This window comes from Molossus molossus, unplaced genomic scaffold (genome assembly GCF_014108415.1).
Source record: "Molossus molossus isolate mMolMol1 unplaced genomic scaffold, mMolMol1.p scaffold_m16_p_13, whole genome shotgun sequence".
NCBI classification, from domain to species: domain Eukaryota; kingdom Metazoa; phylum Chordata; class Mammalia; order Chiroptera; family Molossidae; genus Molossus; species Molossus molossus.
Window position 1 is genome coordinate 52,329,617 of NW_023425348.1, and position 22,907 is coordinate 52,352,523.

At 46.4% G+C, this 22,907-nt stretch overlaps 1 protein-coding gene across 4 annotated transcripts in view; it reads right to left on the reverse strand.

Moving 5' to 3' along the window:
* The window catches only part of DENND2B (DENN domain containing 2B), a 159,142-nt gene that overhangs the window by 90,093 nt on the left and 46,142 nt on the right, over nucleotides 1-22,907 (reverse strand). For 2 of the 4 annotated variants that reach the window (XM_036258642.1, XM_036258638.1), the window contains exon 1: nucleotides 21,097-21,308. The gene's annotated coding sequence lies outside the window, so the exon portion shown is untranslated. Of the gene's footprint in view, nucleotides 1-21,096; nucleotides 21,309-21,820; nucleotides 21,910-22,907 lie in introns of those variants that run through there. The other 2 variants (XM_036258639.1, XM_036258640.1) reach the window with 2 other exon arrangements.

A 22,907-nucleotide genomic window follows, 5' to 3' on the forward strand; every position in this document is an offset into this window, starting at 1 on the left:
TGGAATGAATCCCACTTGGTCATGGTGAATAATTTTTTTGATGTATTGCTAAATCCAATTTGCTAGTATTTTGTTCCAGGATTTTGGCATCTATGTTCATCAGGGATATTGGCCTGTAGTTTTCTTTCTTTGTAGTGTCTTTTTCTGGTTTTGGAATTAGAATTATGGTGGCCTCATAGAACGTGTTTGGAAGTCTTCCTTCTTCTTCAATTTTTTGAAATAGTTTGTGGAGAATGGGTGTTAATTCTTTTTTAAATGTTCGGTAAAACTCGCCCATGAAGCCATCTGGGCCTGGGCTTTTGTTTGCTGGGAGAGTCTTGATTACCTCTTCAATTTCCTTAGTTGTTATTGGTCTGTTCAAGTTTTCTCTCTCTTCCCGGTCCAGTTTTTGGAGACTGTGTATTTCTAGAAATTTGTCCATTTCGCGTAGATTGTCGAATTTGTTGCCATATAGTTGTTCATAGTAGCTGTTAACGATCTTTTGTATTTCTGTGGTGTCGCTGTTACTTCTCCTGTTTCATTTCTGATTTTGTGTATTTGGGTTCTCTCTCTTTGTTTCTTGGTGAGTCTAGCTAAGGGTCCATCAATCTTGTTTATCTTTTTGAAAAACCAGCTCTTTGTTTCATTGATCCTTTGAATTGTTTTTTTGGCCTCTATGTCATTTATTTCTGCTCTGATCTTTACCATTTCCTTCCTTCTACTTGCTCTGGGGTTTTCTTTTTGTTTGCTTTCTAATTCTTTAAGTTGTGAGGTTAGACAGGCAATTAGAAATTTTTCTTGTTTCTTGAGGTAAGCCTGTAGTGCTATGAACTTCCCTCTCAGAACTGCTTTCGCTGCATCCCATAGCTTTTGTGTTATTGTGTGTTCATTTCCATTGGTTTCCAGGAAGTTTTGAAATTTCTTCCTTGATCTCCTCGGTAACCCATTCATTGTTTAATAACATGCTATTTAGCCTCCATGTGTTCAAATGTTTTTGCATGTTCTTGTTGCAATTGATTTCTAGTTTCATGCCATTGTGATCTGAGAAGATGCTTGATATGATTTCAATCTTCTTGAAATTGTAGAGACTTAGTTTGTGTCCCAACATGTGGTCTATCTTTGAGAATGTCCCATGTGCACTTGAGAAGAATGTGTATTCTGTAGTTTTGGGGTATAATTCTTTGTAGATATCTATTAAATCCATTTGGTCTAGTGCTTCATTTAGAGTCTCTGTTTCCTTGCTCATTTTTTATCTAGAGTATCTATCCAGTGGTGTCAACGGGGTGTTGAAGTCCCCTGCTATGATTGTATTGCTGTCGATTTCTCCTTTGAAGTGCTCCAGAAGATTTTTAATATATTTTGGTGCTCCTATATTGGGTGCATATATATTTATCAAGGTTATATCTTCCTGTTGGATAGATTCTTTCAATATTATGTAGTGGCCTTCTTTGTCTCTAGTTCTGGCCTTCATTTTGAAATCTATTTTATCAGATATGAGCATTGCTAGCCCAGATTTTTTTTTTTTTGCTTTCCATTTGCTTGGAAAATTTCCATCCCTTCACTTTCAACCTATGTGAGTCTTTTGTTGTGAGGTGGGTCTCTTGTAAACGACATATAAATGAGTCATGCTTTCTTATCCAATCAACTACTCTGTGTCTTTTTATGGGAGTATTCAATCCATTTACATTTAAGGTGATTTCTGATATGTACTTATTTATTGCCATTTTTGTTTAGTGTGGTTCTATTTTTCTTCCCATGTCTCCTGCTCATTACAGCAGTCCTTTTAACATTTCTTGCAGTGCTGGTTTGGTGCTAATGTATTCCCTTAGTCTTTTTTCGTCTGGGAAGCTCTTTATTTGACCTTCTATTTTGAATGGTAGCCTTGCTGGGTAGAGTAGTCTTGGATTCAGATCCTTGTTTTACATGACTTTGATTACTTCATGCCATTTCCTTCTGGCCTAAAGTGTTTCTTGTGAGAAGTCAGCTGAGAGCCTTATGGGGTTTCCTTTGTAGGTAACCTGTTGCTTATCTCTTGCTGCTTTAAGTATTCTCTCTTTGTCTTTAATTTTTGGCATTTTAATTACTATGTGTCTTGGTGTGGGCCTGTTTGGGTTCTTCTTACTTGGGACTCTCTGTACTTCTTGAAATTGAATAACTTCTTCCTTCACCAAATTAGGGAAGTTTTCTGTCCCTATTTTTTTGAATATATTCTCTATCCCTTGCTCATTTTCTTCTTCTTCGGGGACTCCTATGATGCGAATATTGTTACGTTGCCAGTTGTCCCACAGTTCTCTTAAGCTGTCTTCCTGTTTTTTAATCATTTTTTCCTTTTGATTTTCTGATTGGTTGATTTTTTTCTACCCTGTCTTCTAATTCACTGATCCAGTCCTCAGCTTCCTCTACTCTGCTTTTTAAACCTTCCAATATGTTTTTCATTTCTGATATGTCATTCTTTATCTCTTCTTGATGGTTTTTAATTTCCAATTGGCTTATTTTCAGCGTCTCTATGTCCTTATTCATGCTGTTGAGCTTCCTCAAGATCATGACTCTGAATTCTAGCTCTGTTAACATGCCTAACTGCTCCACATTGATCTCATCTTCCATGGAGGTCTCTTGCTCTTTCATTTGGCTTCTATTTGTGTTTCACCATTTTGGCTATCACAGTGGGCTTTGGAGCCTGTCAAGTTTTCCCTATGGGTGTTGGTGTTCTGCTCTTTGTGGCTCCCTCTCCTGGGTTTAGATGAGTGAGGGAGGACCCACATTAAACACCACTGTCAAGTCTTACTTTCCTGGTTAAAGTTGTTAGCCCAGGAAAGGTACTGTTATCCTCTAGCTTTTTGCCTGGAGGCTAGCAGTCGAGGTTACTTGATGAGTTTTGGGTTGTCAGTTGATTGAAAAACTCCCTCAGTTGCTCAGCATAAGGGGCTTTCACGAGGGTGGGGCAGATGCTGGTTGTTAATGAGCTTCAATTAGCACATCAATGGCCCACAGGGTGGGGTTGGATCTCCGAAGGATGGGCTGCTGCCTCTCCCCAGAGCCCTGGGAAGGAGCAATATGGCCACCGTCCTCTGTGGTAGCCACTCAGCAAAAGCTCTGAGTGCCTTCCAAATCCCGAGTGTCCCGACACAGTTCCAGTCCAGTCTGCCCTCCCTCTGCCGGAGCCCAAGGTGAGTGGCCGTGGCTTTTTTAGCCTCTGTCCCGGCTCTGCGCTGTGGAGCCACTTGGGAGTGTAACCCGAGGGCGCCGCTCCCAGCGAAGGCCGCTGCCGAGCTGCTGACTATGGCCTCCCAGCCCCCATCTCGCACCTTCGTAAGCCTACCAGGATGGAGTCAGTGTCCCTCGTTGTATGGTCCTCGCAAGCTGCTTTTCTGTTGGTTTTTCCCGTCGATTTGTCTGTGTTATAGTTGTAATTCCAGTTTGGTTCTGGGAGACAGTCTGTGTAGCTTCCGTTCACTCTGCGCCATTTTGGAATACTTGGGTGAGGATTTTGAAAAAACTATTCATAGTGGTCAAAAGGTACCAACTTTTTTTTTCTTAATCTACTCCTGCCCTGGCCAGTTTGGCTCAGCAGTGAGAGGGTCCACCCACAGACCAGAGAGTCGTGAGTTCGGTTCCCGTCAAGGGCACATAGCTCGGTTTCAGTTCGGTCCCGGGCCCTGGTCAGGGTCATGTGGGAGGCAGCCGATCAATGTGTCTCTCTCACATCAATGTTTCTCTCTCTCTCCTTCCCACTCAGTCTGAAAATGAATGGAAAAATCCTCGGGTGAGGATTAAAAATAAATCTATTCCTCTTTCAAAATCTGAACTGGCACCCTGTCCTCCATGAAACTTTGCCCTCATCTTCCTCTCTCTCTTCCGATTGGTGACTGGATCAACCCTTTCCTCCCAGTGCCACTTGTATGGGGCACGAGTCACACTTCAGTGTACCCAACTTTTATATGTCTTGTCCACGAGACTATTACATTCTTTATGGGTAGGGACTGGATGTCTATGCAGCAGGTTTGGTCCCCAGCATATGGAAGGCAACAGATCAGTGTTTCTCACATTGATGTTTCTCTCTCTCCCTTCTTCTTTCTAAGCATGTCCTCAGGTGAGGATTTTTGAAAAAAAAGAAAGGAAATTTCTTTTCTTTTATCCTCACCAGAGGACATTTTTCCATTTTTTTGTTCAGACAGAGTGGGAGGGAGAGAGAGGAAGAGACAGAGAGAGAAACATCAACGTGAAAGGGACACATCAAGTGGCTGCCACCCGCACAAACACCCAGGGCCGGGGACAAACCGCAACCGAGTACGCGCCCCTAGTGGGAACCGAACCTGGGTCTCCTGGACCACAGGCTGATGCTCTAACCACTGAGCCAAACTGGCCAGGGCAAAAGGAAATTTCTTCCCACTTCTTCCTGCTGCTTCCCTCCCACAGAATCACAACTTCCTGCATCTTAACATCCCTTCAGACTTTGGCCCTTGAATCTCCTCAGCACCAAACCACGCATCTTCAACATGCAATTGCCTCCCTGCTCCCACTGCATCAAACCAGGCGTAATCTAAGAGCAAGGCCTTTATACCACAATAGCTAAATCTAGCGTGTCAAAGGGGAGTTATGCAATTTCCCCAAACATTAAGAAAAGGAATCTGGCTGCATCGTTAAGAATAACAGAAAACAGCCCAACCAGTGTGGCTTCAGTGGACTGAGCATCGTCCCATGGACTAAGAGGTCCCGGTTCAACTCCCAGTCAGGGCACATGCCCAGGTTTCGGGCTCGATCCCCAGTGAGGGGCATGCAGGAGGCAGCCAAGCGATGATTCTCTCATCAATGTTTCTATCTCTCTCTCCTTTCTTCTCTCTCTTAAAAAAAATAAAAAAAAAAACGTATTTTTTAAAATAATAAATAACAGAAAACAAATAAGAAATAGGACTGGGAATCAGAAGATGTGGATACAATTTCTTGATCTACCTCTCTCACTAAAGGCTTTTTTTGGTAAACTGAGTTAGAAATCTTCCTCTATAAATGCTGCAGATAATGTTTGCAATGGTTATAGCACAACATAAATAAGAAGTATAACAAGAATTTTAAGAAAGAAAGCCTCACTCACTAAAAACACAAAAGTGGACACATTTACAAATTTTATGTAAAGAGCAAATTAACAGGAAAAAAGTTATTATTGGTTTTTATCAATTACTAACTTACAGTTTAAATGTAAAAACTGAAACCATAAAAGCATAAATTATTTTTATAATTCTGAGTGAAGAAAAAATTTCAAAATATGACATAAAATTCAACTCAAAAGCCGTGGGGGGGAGGAGGAAACATGAAGCTGAATATCATGTACTTTACCTCCACAAAAATTAAAAACATGTGGCCCTGGCCGGTTTGGCTCAGTGGTTAGAGCGTCAGCCTGTGGTCCAGAGAGACCCGGGTTCGGTTCCCGCTAAGGGTGTGTACCTCAGTTGCGGTTTGTCCCTGGCCCTGGTTGGGTGGTGCGGGTGGCAACCACTTGATGTGTCCCTTTCACGTCGATGTCTCTCTCTCTCTCTCTCCCTCCCACTCTATCTGAACAAAATATCGAACAATGTCCTCGGGTGAGAATAAAAAAAAATTAAAAACATGTGAAAGACAATTAATTAGCATAAACAAAGTCTAAAATTAAAGAGAAATAAACTAGGGGGGAAATATCAGCAACAAGTAAGGCAAAGAGTTCTAATGTAATGTGTATGTAAAGGTTCTCACAAATCCACAAGACAAAATACTGACCAAACAGAAATTTTAAAAATATTCAAATAGAAAATTCACATAAAAATAAGTGCAACTTCCAGTGAGCATAAAGGATATTCAAGTTCACTAATAAGTAAGGAAATCCTAAATAAAGTAACAATAATAAATCATTTTTCATCTATCCATTTGACAAAGATTAGTAACACCCACGTTGCCAAGGGTGTGGTGGAAACAGACACCTTTATATACTGTTGATGAGAACTAAGTTGATGCAACTTCTTTCGAAAGCAGTTTGGCAATATTTATTAACATTTTAAATGAGCATGCTACCCTTTGATCAGCAGATCTTCCCTTCTAGGAATTTTGCCTAAGGTAATACAAACACTGGAACACTCGGGGAACATAGCTGTATTCTGCTGTTTATTGTAGCACTGTTTATTAAAAAAATTGGAAGCAATGCAAATGTCCACCAATAGAGCTCAATCAAAGGATGACACATCCATCTGAAGAAACAGTGCTGCCGTTAAAAGTAATGACTGATGCCCATGCACTGTGGCTCAGTGGTTGAGCATCGACCATGGACTAAGAGGTTGCTGGTTCGATTCCCAGTCAGGGCACATGCCTAGGTTGTGGGCTCAGTTCCCATTGTGGGTATGCAGGAGGTGGCCATTTGATGTGTCTCTCTTATCGATGATTCTATCTCTCCCTCTCACTTCCTCTCTCTAAAACTCAATTAAAAAAATAATAAAATGATGACTGACATGGGAAAATAGCCTAGGCAAATTACCAAGTGAAAAAATTTCCAGTAGAGTATAATCTTTTTTTTTTAATTTTTATGTGGTAAAATTGCCACTTTAAGCATTTTTAAGTTTACAATCCAGTGGCATTTACAATGTTGTGCAACCATCACTATTTCCAAAACGTTTTCATCACCCCAAAACAGATACCCTATAACCATTAAGCAATAAGTCCTCATTCCCCTCTCTCCCTAAGCTCCTAGTAGCCTCTAATCTACTTTCTGTCTTTATAAATGTGCCTATTACAGATATTTCATATAAGCAGAATCACACAATACGTATCCTTTTGCGTCGGGCTTATTTCACTTAACCCAATGATTTCAAGGTTCATCCACATGGATCAGAACTTCATCCCTTTTTCAGGCTGAATAACCACTGCATATACCACATTTTGTTTATTCCTTCATCTGCAGGTGAACACTTGGGTTGTTTCCACCTTGGCTACTGAGAATAATGCTTCTGTGAACAGTGGCATACAAGTATCCAAGTCCCTGTTTTCAATTATTTGGGGTTTATACCTAGGTAAGTGGATGCTGGGCCATATGGCAAGTGTTAGCTTTCTGAGGAATTTGGTTCCACAACAGCTGCACCATTTACATGTCCACCAGCAACATAGGGGGGTTCTAATTTCTCTACATCCTCTCCAACATTCTTTATTTTTCATTTTTTATTAGAGGATAGTCTTTTATTCTAAATATAAAATAAATGTATACATAAATCTTTTGTAGAAAAAACGATCCATTGTTACCCAACTGTTTACAATAATTACATTTCTGGGGCATGGGGTTATAGGAGAGGCTCACATTCTGAGAGATGCTTTTCTATTTTGTAAACATTTTTAAAACAAATGTATTGCTTTTGAATTAAAAAAGAAAAATAATCTAAACGAAAACTTCACCTGAGACCGTTTCCTGCACACTTGCTAGTCTGAAACTGTAACACATTACAGTCCTCGTGTTCCGCAAACAGCAAGGCCCTGAATCAGCAGAAGTGGAAAAGACCTGAGCCCATGTCCCAGCCTGGCCAACTGGACACTCAATTTTCTCACCTCCAAACTCTGAGGCACCTGGGACTGGATCAGAGTTCCCAACCGACATGCCAGGAGTGGGTTCCAGCTGTGCAGGCAGTGACTTGTCCAAGCCCAGGGGCGGCACTGGGCTCGGTGCCACCAGGACCCTCCTCTCACCCCAGTGTGCCTTACAAAAGTGATCCTTTTCTGCGTGTGCAGGGCCGTGAAAAAGACTGGCCAGTGCTAGGCCAGGTAACCTTCACTACCCCACCCACAGAGAAACAGAATGCTACAACTGTGCTGAACTAACGAGGAAAGCTTAAGAACAGGAGGGAGAGCCTTTAGGGGAAATCAGTCACTGACCACAAAGGACAAATGAAGATCCTCTCCCCACGGGGAGCAGCAAGCACAGAAGAGGATTCAAGAAATGAGATGCCACGGGAGAGAGGTCAGCTGACATTCACTAACTCAAGCGTGTCACCTGAAGCCACAGGTCCTGAAATCAACAGCAAGGGGCAGTGCCTGGAGCCACGCTGCTCTGGGAGAAGCGTCCCCAAGTTCCCTGCTGGGGCAGCAGACAAGCGGAAAACCTGACCTCTGTGGGAAGAGGCACCAAGGCCTGGCTGAGTGAAAACCAAGTGAAATCCTCTCTTCCAGGTGTTCTCAGCCTATCAACGGCCACCAGTGGACTTTGCCCTTGAAACTGTACTCTGGAGCTAAAGAGATAATCTCCCAGACATGCCTTGTGTAAACCTGGCTAGTCAACAGAACACACCATGCTGAGCCTGCCACAGCCCCTGACTCAGTCTGCTGAAAAAAGGCTAGGTTAAGGGCGGGGGTGGGGAGGGAGCTTATCCCAGCATGAGTGTCGTCTCTCCTAATAGAATCAAGTGTCCAGCTGGGCATGTTCCAAAAATTAGTCAAACAGCTGTTTACAGACAAACATATAGCTGGAAACCTCATCCGGAAGTGACATGGATAGGAAGTGACATGGATATCGTGAGAAGACTCATTGTGACCGGGGGCAGCAGCTTTGCTGATGTTCTAGGGTAAGCGCCCCAGGAGATTCTAACATATAGACCTGAAATTCTAGGCTAATGAAAGAAGGCAAACCAATTAGCATCTGGCCCTCACACCCTTACTTGAAGCTCAGCGGCCAGTATATTAAGCAGCAGTTCCCAGGCCACAGCAGGAGCAGCAGCACTAAGAAAGTTTGTTAAAAAAGCAAATTCTCAGGCCCACTTCAGAGCTACTGAATTGGAAACAAGGTCTCCAGGTGAGTCTGGGGCATACTCAAGTCTGCAAACCGCTGCTCCACAGCTCCAGAGAGCTCTGCAACCCAGACTTCCCTTAATTTTGAGGGACTGGAATATCACCTCTCAGTTACACCCAATAAGAGAAAGAAGTTTCCTCCCATTCCAGTTCTGTCTTCCACATGGTGTTTTTTTTCTACCAACCAAATCCTCTTATGCTTTCAGAAGGACCACGTGCAATCCCCAATTCCTGGAGGCTTCAAGCCCTTCAAGATCTGACCTTGACCAATCTCTTCAGCTTCGTCCCCCAGCTCATCTGTGTGTCCCAGCTCATGGTGGGTGACCATCTACTGCCTGCTAAGTGAATCAGTGCTAAAGACAAAAAACACTGTCTGCGGAATCTTTCCTAACCACAGATATTTTTCTTCAGAAGCATAGTAGTTACTAAAACAGACAGGGATGGGGAAGACGAGAACGGAGAATCCCATTACAAAAGAAATTCTGTGTGTGTGAGGAATCCGCTGAATCTGAAATTCAATCTCACTCCGCTCTGTCTGTCAAAACTACTGTCTAAGCCAGCTGACTGGGCTGAACACAGATCTCATGAACACTGAGGAAGAAGCGTTTATACATACCCTACACATTTTCATTTCAGAGTCCTAACCCTTATTTCACAGAATCCAAACAGGAGTCAACCCTTGAAAAAGAAGTATGCACCAACAGAAATTAGTCACTGTTAAATTTCCAGCCGGCGAAAAGTTGTGGCCTGCCTGATAAATTTCTTTCTCAAACGTTTCCAACAAACCTAGAGAGTCTAAAAGAGACCTGTAAACTAGGGAATCAGGATTTATTTACAAGTGCTAGTTAACGGACACAGTTTTGGATTTTCCATCTTCTTACCTAAAATAGGAGAAACCAGAATCCCCGACATCTGACTACCTGTGAAATATTCATGAGAAATCACCACTCCTCCTACCCAGGTAAAGACAGGTGGTTTGGGTTATCTGTTTTCAAGTCTTGACACACACACACTGGCTCTCCCCCGTCTTAGATACTGGATGGCATTCTCAGTATCTAACCAGGGAATCCTTTCAGAGAAAGACAGAAAAAATCTCATTCAACTCCACCCATATCCAAAAGCCATCCCAGTTACCAGTAAAGAAAGGAAAACATGGCAGTAAACAACACGTAACAATTCAGGGAAAAAATGTTCCTTAAATATTTTAGGTAACTACTTGGAGGTGCAGCTGGCATGCAGATCAGAGTGGAGACATATAAAGGGCACATCCTTCAGGATCACGCTGACTTACAGTCTAAGCATGTTGGCCACTCGCAGGTGCTCATCTGTAGACACCAGAACATCCACAAATTCACTCACAGACTGTGGTGAGAATTTACTAAAATGATGCCAGTGGAAATGCCTGGTGTAGCACTCTACTAACGATACATCACTAACTTAAAATCTACAGAAAGCTTTAAAACACATATTTGCTTGATCCCAAGAAATATGCAGAACTGAATATTCCTTCAACTTACTTTAGCTAATTAGCCTCGTGCCTATACCCCTCCAGGACCTTTCCATCTGCCCATATTTTATCTTCGTTCTTTTCAGACAATCAATGTTCCTCTTTGCCAACCATCTCTCTCAAATAGAATATATACTCCTCACACTGGTTCTTCAAACCCCTTACCACAGCCAAAAGGCTCTGTCTGAACTAGCCTTGACCAACATCGTATACCTTACATTTGGGGGCTCCTGTATTCTAACAACGATACTCAATGTTCTTTCAACAGGCCAAGCTCTCCCCTACCTCAGGGACTTTGCATCTGCTGTTCCCTCTCCCAGCAGCATACCTTCCCCAAACCTTCTTCTCGTCCTGGAACTTGCAGCTCAAACGTCATGTTCTCAGAGAGGCCTGCCCTAATGTTTCTATTGGAAATAGCTTCCAATATATGTACCCCCATGTTTGTAGCAGCTAAGATCTGGAAACAGCCCAAGTGTCCATCAGTAGACGAATGGATAAAAAAGCTGAGGTACATATACACAATGGAGTACTACGCAGCTGTAAGAAAGAAAGATCTCTTATCCTTTGAGACGACATGGAGGGACCTGGAAAGTATCATCCTAAGTGAAACAAGCCGACCAGAAAAAGACAAATACCACATGATCTCACTTATTTGTGGAATATAATGAACATAACAGTCTGAAGAATGGGGTAGTCCCAGAGACGTGGAAGTGGGGTACAGACTGACAACCCCAGAAGAGGGGGTGGTGGGGGAGAGATAAACCACAGAACTTAGATGCACGTATGCATGAACAGTGGACATGGACAACAAACTGGGGACAGGGCAGGGAGGGAATCAGTGGGGGAAAAAGGAGAAACATCTGTAACAAAAATTAATTAATTTAAAAAAAAAGAAAATAGCTTCCAAGTTCCTGTTTCTCTCTTTTACACCACCATTATTTCCTTCATAGCTCACATCACGATCTTATCTCATTTATTGATTTGCTCACTTGTTTACTGACTGCTCCCCCACTAAACTTTAAGCTCCGTGACACAAAGGACCTTGCTGTCTTAGTTATCGCTACATCCCCAGCAGTTACAGTGCCTAGATTCTACGCCCTAGAACAAAATGGATACTCAGAACTCTGCATCGAATGAATAAATTCAGTTTCTAAACAAGAGTCCTGGCTGGTTTAGCTCAGTGGTTAGAGCACTGGCCCGCGGACCCGAGAGTCTTGGGTTCAGGTCCCACTAATGGCACGTATCTCAGTTGCAGCTTGTCCCCAGCCCTAGTTGGGGTTGTGTGGTTGGCGACCACTTAATGTGTTGCTCTCACATCGATGTTTCTCTCTCTACCTGCCTCTCTTTCTGAAGATAAATGCAAAAATGTCCTCAGGTGAGGATAAAAAAATAAATAAAATAAAATAAGCAAGAGAGGCAGAGTTGGACAGCCCCCATCCCCCTTCTTTCTCCAACTAACTGGTGGCAAAAGATGGGCTCTCAGGGGAGGACTAAATTAAAAAGAGAAAAGGCTGAGGAGAAAGAAACCCCTGGGGAACAGGAAAGGTTATCTGGACTCTCCTGCTGACAAAACGTTAACTGCCATCGGGAGCTGGGCAGGTGTCACGGGTGCTGCGGGTGTCGTGGGTGCTGCGGTCTCCGGGGTTTTTTTTGTCCCCACCGATTTTTCTCATTGTGACGAAATACACGTAACTCCACGGGTTTCTCCGTCAGTGTCTACAGCTTCCCAGGGCTCCATGTCTTCCAGCAAAGCTATGCAGACATCTGACCGTGAGTGTTTTCCAGGTAAAAAGAAGCCTGGGGTTTTGAAACCCACCTGGGTTTACCAAACACATGTGGGTTTTGAAATTGAAAAAAAAAAAAAAAAGCTTTTCTGTTTCCATTTAATGAGATTTAAATAAAACAAACGTTTCCAGTTGTCCCTCGCTGTTGTCTTTTTAACTTGATCCTTGCCACTTCCTTTGGGCACTTACTCAGAGTCCACAAAACCCACCGCCCTCCGTACCAGCAGCATCCTCACGGGCTCTCCCAACAGCTGCGCAGGAGGAGCTCAGTCCTCCTCAGCTGGCAGAGACAGGGGCCCAGGGAGGCCAGCGCTGCCCGTTCCACTTCAAAATCAGCCACTTCTCTGCAGTCTTCCCATGTACGTGTGAACCCAAAGGGGTGAGTGAGTCGGGGGTTAGAAGAAGCAGAGAAAATAAGGAACTTCTGTGCTTTTTAAAAGCCTCAATCCTCTGACCACAGCAGCTGAGTCAGTCAGGTCACAAACCGCAAACCGCGGCTACTGCCCTTGCCAAGTTCATCCCGGCGGCCCCAGGTAATTTCCTCTCATTCAAGTACCACACGGCTTTATGGTCGCCAGGGTCAGTCAGGTTCTTTCATCATCTTTCCTATTTGCACCCATTTTGCTGAGTGACAAATGTATACACACCTGGGTGTGACCTTCTTATCCTCAGAGGTGGACAAGCGAGTACAAAACCCCATGTCTTCACCGCTTTTAATCACTCCTTCAAAACACACGGCAGCTCAACAACTGGTAACAAACTAAATGGAGTGGGGGATCCCGGCACAACTTTGTGCCAGGAACACTCGCCTGCAATAAAGAGCGTAGGGCAGTGTACGTACTAGCAAGGCTGAGCTGCAGCTTGTACAGGAGCTGCTACGGAGTCTGAGCTCCTGCCTGGGGGAGCCTCCAGAAGTAAAACAGGAGAAATAAAATGTTTGACCCTAATCTGCAGAGTTTGGTCTTTTCGAGCAAAAGGAACTTTAAATTATAAACAGCCTCACTCAAAGGGAAAATCTGTGAAGCACCTACTCCCAGGAACTCCCCATTCTGCCCTAAGCCCGCCTGGGTTCAGCAGGCCCATAAATTGGCACTGTTGATATGACCTTCCCAGGCTGTATTTCAACAAGAGATAACAACAAAGCTGAGAGCTTTGGTAGCACTCAAAGGAGATTTGAGGGACTTAAAACACGCTGCTAAGTTTGGCAGCAAAAGTTCCTGCTTCTTGCAGTTGGAGGAGGAAATCTCTTCATAATTACACTTGTAGATAAGATGCATCAAGCTGTGCATGCTGCTCATTCTTGTTAGCAACAGATTAGGCCCTCCTCTCAATCCACTGCTCCTCTGATGGTTTGTGATGCTGCTTACTGTCTTAGCCACAGCCACCTGCCCACCTTCATACCCAGCTCTCTCTTTCTGAATGTACACCCTCCTGTAGCCCAATTCCCATCTTGCTCTTTTACACAGGGTTCTGCCATGTCCCCACCCCAGAGCCATATGACACACGACTCATCAGAGAGGGGCCTTTCACCGGGCATGCTCCAGTGGTTCAGCCAGCTTCCCCCTCTGGTATGTGTATGTCTCACCACAGCAAGGTGCAGGAGCTATGGCCTCGGTACTGACTGGGGGAAATTAGGACTGCTCCGCTGATACCAGGTATCTGCCCCAGACACAGAGGAAGGGGATGTCGCCTCGCATTTCTCAGCTGAGCAAACCCGACAGGCTAGCCACTCAGAAACAAACCCTGCTCGGCTGACAATAAAATCATAACTACAACTGCTCACGTTTCATCCAGCACTAGGTACGAGGTACTATTATCCTAAGCACCTGACACTTGGGCCTCACGACCCCATGACCTTTTACAGAAGAGGCCCGGGGGCAGGGACAGGCTAAGGAACGCATCCGCAGTTGCACAGCTAGGAAGAGGCAGAGCCAGAATCTGACCCCCAACAGTCCGGAGCCCAGGCTCTAAACATGGCGCTTTCACTGGATGACTCCTCCCCCTCACACACGGGTTTGTCTTTGAGCACCACTGGATCACTCAAAACTCTAGAGAGAGGGCAGTCCCAGAACACGGCCATTTTCTTCCGCTGAGAGAAGGAAGCAGGCATGGCTGTATTCATTCACAGAGCTGGTCCGAGTCTGCACAGCAGAACAAGTAAGTATTTATTCCACACATATGCTGACCCAATCTTCCCTAGTGGCACCAAGTGAAACCCACCTCCTGTCTTACGGACTTGGGGGGCTTTCTAGCTCCCGAAGGGCTGTAGCCAAATCCTGTGCATCTGAGGACAAGTTCCCAGCTCTCAAGTTATGAGCACCAAGTGGAAATGCTTCCTCGAATCTGGCTGCTGGGGTTAAAAAAAAAAAGTTACTCAAATATTTTTAAAACTTAAACTATGTATGTTGGCCAGTTTGGGGAAATAAAATATATAGAATATTATACTTAATTTCATAGAACTTTAGGGAATCTAGTTGGAAAAATAACTCAGAATGTCAATGGCAAAACTCAACTCAAACCTCCTACTTTCTAGAAGTGGAAACTGAAGTCTAGAGAAGCCAAGTTACTTCCCCAGGGTCGCCCAGAAAGTCACAGATGGAGCCAGGATTAAAGCTCAGGTACCTGGCCAGGGCTCTTTCTACTGCTGTATGCAGGCAGAGAAATTCCTAGGTGGGAGAGATCTCAGCAGCAGCAGCAGCTAACATTTATTGAGAACATATTCGAGCCAGGAACCTTCGTTCTAAGTGCTTTATATACATTAACTCATTTAACCATTACAACAAACCTTTGAGATGGGTAACAATACTACCGATTTACCTATGAAGACACGAAGATTTATAGAGGTTAACTTGCCAGAGGTCCCCAGATAGTAAGAGCCAGATTACGAACTTCCAGAGCTGGCTGCAAAGCCTGTGCTCTAAGCTGGGTCCTGAAGGACACACGGATGGAAGTCAGGCGTGGAGAGAGGGGTGCTGGGGTAGCCTATGTCCAGAGCACGAAGAGCAGCTGCTAAAGGGCCTCCACGGCTGGGTTAAGGAGGACCTCAGGAGCCACGTGGGCTGGCCTTCAGGGAAAGGGCGGCAAGAGGCAGTGCTAGCCTCCCCTGACCATGAAGGGTAAACATCCTACAGGAAGAGAAAGCTGAGCCTGGGAAGGTGGGCTGAGAAGGGCCCTCAGAGACTCTCCTGGGGTCTTGACAGAAAGACGAAGGAACTACAAAGTGGAGAATCTGGCTTGACTTTCCTTGCATCGTAACCCCAGCCTGATGAAGAGGTACCAGCCTTACTCTCTTGAAGATGCTGCTCTAAGTTGACAGTAATAATGGAAAACATTGAACACTTACTATGTGCCAGGCTCTGGGCTGAGAGCTTTACAGATGTCATTTCATTTCGTCCTCACCACAACTCTAGCAAGCTAAGTGCTGTTGTCAGATCCATCTTACAGACGCCTCGCAGAAAACTGAGGCTCAGAGAGAATAAATAACTTGCCCAAGGTCACAAGGCCACTCGGCTAGTAAACAGTAATGTCAGGTTCTAAATGTAGGCTTATAAGACCCTTGAGCTCCAGCTCTTCATCACTGCGCTGCACTGAATGTAAAATACTCATAGTACGTGCAAAGGGTTCTGACAGAGCTGCTCTGAGGCCGGACCATACACTCACTGGACATCCAGTTGGACGAACACATCACAGACCGACTCACTGAAAAGTAATCCACACCACTCAGGTATCAGAACTCCAGGAGGAGACAAGTGAGCACACCAAAATTCAGTTCCTCAAGCAGAGTGAAGTTCCAAAACCTAGCCGACTTCATAGTTTTCTTTCCCATTTTCCCAGTTCCCTTTTCCTATTGCCCCCCGCCCTCAGACCCCATCCTCTGACACTCTCAGAGAAGCTCTGACAGAGGCCGAGAACCCTCACCCTTCTCATATTTCCAGTCCTTTAGCTGGCTGTCTTCCACCATTCAAACAGTGCTTTACATCAGCATCGAGGAGTTGGACCCTCCTCCTTTTCCCCAACCTAAAGCACGAGATGGTCACTAACCCTAACACCAGAACCCCAACCTTCAGCAGATCCATGGCTCTTCTCTCTTCATCGCACAGAGGCTCACACTGGGGAGGAAATAACTACACCTAACACAACATATATGGGGTAAGTCCCACACTTGATACTTTTTTAGATCCTGCCCAGTTCTTGGCCCAGATCCTTTGAGTTCATGACTAAATGAGTGAACAGACCAAGACAGCATATGGGCCCCAGAGATGCTGCCAAGCCCAAGGGTAAATGAACAGGGGTGTCAACCCAGTGCCAGCCACCCCCACCCACCATGTCCTCCGGTGCTTGTTAGAACCTACACAGCACTGTCTCCGTGAGTGCCATGGGGGCAGGCCAGCCTTCTGCTCAGTGGTGAAGGCCTCCTAGGTCCAGCCAGGTACCCCTTTCTGTCTATCAGCACTGCTGCCTCAAGAACTACCTTCTGTCCAACCCTCTTCCCCAGGGCCCCGCCCCTTTCCTTCTAGCAGTCTTCCTCCTGTTTTGGACCACGATTCCCATAACCTCCCCTTCATCTCGTTTCCCCCAAACAGTCCTGCCTTCACTGCGCGGCTTCCTATGCGTGAATCTCCGACTCACATGCAAACCCCTTCAGGGGCAAGTCATCCAGACAAGAGTCTGAAGCTTTGAAAAAGCGGGGTGGTTTCGCAACAAACCCTTAGCGACAGGTCAGCTTTGGTTGAGGAGGCCTCATACCCTGACTGCATATAATTCACCCTTTATAGGGAAAGTACAATCAACATTCAGGCGGTTTTTAGATGAGAAGAATACTGTGATAATTTCAACAGCCCCTCAACAACAGTTCATCAGAGCCAAGAAAAATAAGAGAAGGGATCCTTGGAAAAATCCTTCAATAATGTAGTCTAGACTCAATTAACATCTTCCTCTCCCCTGCGCGCACGTGCACACACACACACACACACACACACACACACACACACAGGAGTTTTCTAGGGCCTATGGCTAGAAACAGAGACCCCAGGTTTTTTCAATCAGACAACATTACGTGGCATGTTCCGGTAAGACAGATGTACCCAGTATTTCCCCCCACCCACTCTGAGACACATGTACACAGTGTCTCTTCCCCAGCATAAAATAGATGCCCAGAGTCGCCCTCCCACCCCTAGAAGAAGGCACTCACTAACTCAAGTTTTCCCACAGGCTTTAAAGAGAAATCCCTGCAGACTATGCCAGATGGTCTCTCCCCTCCCCTCCCCCTTCATGCCCTCCTGGCCCTTTCTCCACTTTCCACGGTTCCTCCAACTCAAAGAACTCAATTATCTGTAAGCAGATTTCCCCTCCCCCTGCCCCAGCCTGTCTTCAACATCCTCTCCTCCCCAGCCAATGCAGAACACAGAAGGGAGGCCCATCCAGAGCTCTGCAGGGCTTCGGCCTCAGATACATGTTCCCTTGGCGTGGCTGCCTCAGAAAACTCTCTTAGGCCCAACACTGGAAATCAGGAGTCTCTAGGGAACAGCTAAGAGAAACAAAAGGAAGACAAGCTCTTCAGTCTCAGTCCCACTGGCCTGCAGGGAGGGACATGGAAGGCCCGGGACCCAGACCCTCCCACCACCCTCAGGTGCCAGGCAGACCTCCCCGAAACAGTTCTTAGAACCAGCTGGGGTGGGGGATGGAGCACAGCCTCTCTTAGTCCAGGCCAGCAGTTGGCCATGACATCTGGAGTCTGGGCCCCTCCACCTGTACACCCGAGCCCTTCATTCCAGGGACAGGAGCACAGCCAAAAGAATCAAGGATGCTCTTGGCCTGTCCTCCGATGTATTTCCAAGTTTCAGCTTCCTTGGGTAACTGATCATTCTAATTTTAGAGAGAGGAGGGAGCCCGGGGGAGAGCGTGCATGGAAGAGAGTAGAGGAGGGGGAGCAAGAGTGAGAACAGGAATGTTGCTTTTTAATCCTTAAGGAACATGGAGGGATCCAATTTGTGACTCAGCTCTGGGAATCCAGATTGACAAGGAGTGGAGAACAGCCGCAGCCCCAGTCTGGGCTGACAACGTCTCCTGCAGGCCTCAGAAGCTGCTGTGACGTGATTCACCTGGGAACTGGGCTCTGTTATTTATTTTAATCTGCCTATTCTGGGTCTGTTCAGGGCTTCTTCCCAGACACCACTCCAGGGCAAGGCTGGAAGGTTTCCCATCTGACAACAAAAGCTGAGGCCCCCAGGAGTGCCCGGCCCTGCCCTGTGTTCCCACCTAGTACACCATGAGCCCTACAGATTCCCGAGGACAGATCTGGGATGCCCTTGCCGGAGTCTCCCCACCCCCTGCAACTCTGTTCCTTGGCAGAGCCCCATGGCATATCAAGTATCTCTGCCCTTGGAATTCCCACTTCCTTGTTTCTTTCTTTCTTGTTTCCCTCTAAGCTGCAGCCACACAAGTTCCTGAAAGAGCTGCCCAGCCCCCAAGGGACCTTCCTGCCAGTTAGAACCCTGCCTTTCAAACCCAGAACAGAGGAGAAAGGCCTCTCTGCCCCTGCAGAACAGTCTCCCCAGCAGAACCAGCAGGATGAGGGAAGCAGCCTTGGCAAGCTGCAGCCTCTCCTCCAGGTGCTGAACTTTAGGACATCATACCTGCCAGACAGCTGTGGGACTAGGAAAGCCAAGGGTCTCTTGGAATTTCTCCCCTGGTACCAATATACCTGAGTCAAGTGACCCAAGGGAAGGGTCATCTCTGAAGGGTCAGTCATGAGATTCAAAGTCTGCAGGAACACCATTCTCTAAACTTCCCAGCCCGAGAGAGCACTACTCTTTAAGTCTTCTAAGGTTTCTCTCTCTCTCTCTTTTTTTTTTTTATATAAATGCAGAAGAGAAGAGGGCACTTTATAAAAGAGGAGACCAGAGCAAAGAGGCGAAGTGACCTTCCAGAAGGGAGCTGGGCTATCTTTCATTCCTCTTACACTATATAGGACTTCACTTGTTTAAAATTACTTTCCTGGGAATTATCTCATGTGTTCCTCCCAACAATCCTGTGAAATAGTTTTATCATTAGCTCCATCCCACAGCTAATAAATCGGAAGGTCAGAGAGGTTGCGGGATTTGCCCATGTCCACCTTGAGAACCTGGCGAAGGACTCAAGTCTCCTAACCCCAAATCCATTCTTTGTCTGCAACACCAAAAGATCATCTGCTAGCCTTTTCCCACATGTGGGGTGATAGAATTAGGGGCGCCCACCCACAATCATATGAGTAAAGGAGAACTGAAATCCTGGGTCTGCACTACCCACGGAAGGGCCCACTGACTCAGAGAGGCCTCCACCTCACATGCTCCCCTTCAATCCCAACCAACAGTGCAATGCCACATGCCCCAGTGACACACAAGCAGAGGATCCCTGAAGTGCAGTCAAAAGAGGCCTCACTGAAGTGGCCCATCTGCGGCCCAGGGCCACTGACTCCACCCTTGCGGACCCTCAGGCCACAGCCTTCATCCACACACGGAGGCTTCCAGGGAGCCCGCGCTGAAGGCCAGTGCGTTCATTGGCGAGCTGACCCAGAGGGAACCAGAAGGCCCCCTCATTGTTTGCCAGAATACAAAAGACATTCTGTTCAGAAAGTTCAAGAAGAAAAACCGAAGGGCCAGGACAGCAGCTGTTCCTTCATCCCACAGAGAAACCCAAGTTGCCTGAGGTCCAGGAGTGCGTTTAAGATGCAGCATGGCAGAAGCGGGAGCAGGTCTCCTGATGGGTCTCCACTTCGGGGAGTGTCCACTGCCTTACTCCTCCTAGCAAGGCCACTGACAACCCAGCTGCCTCGTCACCTACGGAAGTGCCCTTCCGGATGGGTGTCCCCTCCCAGGCCACACTGAGCTCACCACACACCACTCCGCGAGGTCAGAGTGCATTTTACCAAAACAGAGAACAAACAGGACAGGAGCACACTGCATGCCCTGAGATCTGGTTAAAAAATTAACCTGAGAGCCCTGGCCAGTTTTCTCAGTGGTTAGAGCATCGGTCCGCAGACCAAAAAGTCTCGGGTTCAACTCCAGTCAAGGGCATGTACCTCGGCTGTGGTTCAGTCCCCAGCCCTGGTCGGGGTCGTCCAGGAGGCAAACAATCAATGTGTCTCTCTCCCTTCGATGTCTGTCTGTCTGTCTGTCTCTCTCTCCCCCTCCCACTCTGTCTGAAGATAAATGGAAAAATATCCTCAGGTGAGGATTTTAACTTGAGGAATCCATTGGCACAACCCCAGCACCTCATGTCTCCTCTGGCAGCCTTGCTCTAGCAGCTGCCACTGAGGGCTCACTCTGAAATATCTGGTTAGGAAGCCTCTTTGCAGGCCTCCAACCCCAACCATCCCCCTCATATATCTTTACGGAAAGCCTGTGATGGACCTTATTAAAGAGGGAGGACAGCTTGCTTCTGACCAAGCTACCTGGGAGAAAGACAGACAGGCAGGCACGCGTGCGGACACACACACACACACACACACCCCTCCGGTCCCAGTTTACATATCCCTAAGACAGTCCCTCTGTCCCAATAACTGCTCCAGAGAGACGGGACTCACCACAGGCTCCTAGCTGAGTTAATTAGCATTTTTTTCATTACAGGTCAGACATAGCAGCATCAAGAGACAAAACAGACAGTGTTCACTAGAACAACCGAGCCACTCAAAGGCACCGGAGTGTCCATGTAGGAACGACAAACACAATGCCGGAGTGAGGATAACTCACTTTTCTATATAAGATTCTTCCTGTAAAATATCCTGAGCCTTTGTTCTAAACAAAAGTAAGATGATTTCTACAGCGAAGTCTAAACACTTCAGGTTCAGCAAGAGTGAGATTAGCTAGACTTGCAAAGTCAAGAATATTGGCTGTCTCCCTCCTCCTTAAGCTAATAGAATCCAACTGCTGGAGCATGACATCATTCCCAAGCCCCCAACCCTGAGCAGAGAGTACAGACACCCGCCTGCCGCCCAGAAAGCAGCCCGAGCCTATGGTCAGGACAGGAGGAAAAACAGCCCGAGCCCAGAGCTAACCTTACCTGAAAGTCCCGGTGCTTTCCTGCCCACTCCATTCTCAGCAGAGTCTGGCTCACACCACAGGCTGTTAGGGAGCCCAGGGCCCCCAGATCCACTCACTTGAACTCTGATACCTGCTGCGAGCTTCCCACAGCTCCTTCCTCTGACCTTTCGGGGAGCTCCTTCCAGCCAAATGAGCAGAGCTCTGCTAGCCGGCCAGGCCAGTTGTCATGGAGACCCTGTTCTCGCCAGCGCTCACTCACTCGCTCTCTCTCCCTCTCTCCTTCTCTCTCCCTCCCTCTCTCTCCCTCTCTTTTCCCCTCTCTCTCTCCCTCTCTCTCAGCTCTGGGAGGCTTCCATAAAACAGCACTGTCTTTTGATCAGCTCGGTTTTTGCACGCATTCCACTCCTCCTACCTCCCTTCCAGTCAAACAAGGGCTCTGGCTGCTCCTGGGAACTTGCTTAAACAGCTCAGAGGGGAGAAGGGAGAAGACAGTGAGTGGACTTGTTTTCCTCCCCTCCAGTGTCTCATTTTTTATAACTTGGAAGAATCCTGGCCAGGGAGGAGGGAGCTAGCCGGAGCACTTGGAGGGGAAGCAAGCCCTTCCTCTGGGTCCTGGAGCCTGGGTAGGAGGACCCAGATGCATTGCCTTGACTTGTTTGTGCACTTGGGATTTTCCGGGCAGCAGCTGAGGCGGAAATGCATTCACATCCCAGGAGCTCGCCTAGACTGGCCTCTCTGCTTACCTTGCTGCCTGCCCAGGTGATGACGATGGCTTTAACCAGTGCAGGGACTCATGGTACTAGTGCTGGTGCCCAAGCAGCCTCTCATCTTCCTGCAATGGAGAGGAAAGACACTAGGTCAGGACCAATAAGAGTCCTGGGCAAGTTGAGTCATAGCCCAAGCAACAAAGGTGAGACAACTACATCCTCCTCTCTTCCCTGCTCTGGGCCTGCAGCTAGAGCCCAGGCTTCCTGTGAGCTGGTGCCATAGCCAGTAACAGTATCGCTCCTGTCTAAGAGCTAGCAGAGTACCTGGGACACAGAAGGCCCTCTACGCCTAATCCCCCTGTGCACATTTGTGCTTTGTGACATTCTTTTACGTGCACTGTTTTGTCTGATCTCAAAACCTTTTGAAATACACTGTGCAGATATTATTGCCATTTCATAGATGGGAAAACTGAGGCTCGGAAAGATCAAATGTGTAGTCCACAGTTACAAAGCTAGTTGTGCAGTCAAAGAACTAAAAGTAGAGACCAGTCCCCTGCCCCCTAGTCCAGTGCACTTCCCGCTAAAGGACACTGCCATGTGATCTTACAGACTAAGAACATTTTGGATAACCAGTTATAAAATACAAGGCCAGGTTCCTAGGGGAAGGTGGAGAATCTTTCTGAGTGACAGTGAGGTAGGCCTGAAGACTCTAAGATAGCATCTGTGAGATGTGAAGTACTGGTGCACATTTTAGAGGGGAAAAATGCTGCCCTATAGCTATAAATTATCTTACACTTTTCCAAAATACTCTCACAAATTTGGCTCATCTGTTCACACAGCAGACCTGAAAGTTAGGGCTAGTATGATCATACTAATTTAACAGATTTTTTTTTTTTTTTGAAATCTAAAAGAGAGGCCAAATGACTTGCCTCAGGTCACAGAACCAGAAAACAGACCTAGACATCGTATCCGTATGTATTAAGCAGGATAATTCCAAGAGCACCAGGCCAAGCAGGAATGAAAAGACCTTGGCAGTGCCTAGCTCCCCCACTAGCCATGTGCCCATGGGCAAGTCATCTAACCCTCCAGTTTCAATCCATAAAATCTCCCATCCATAAAACCT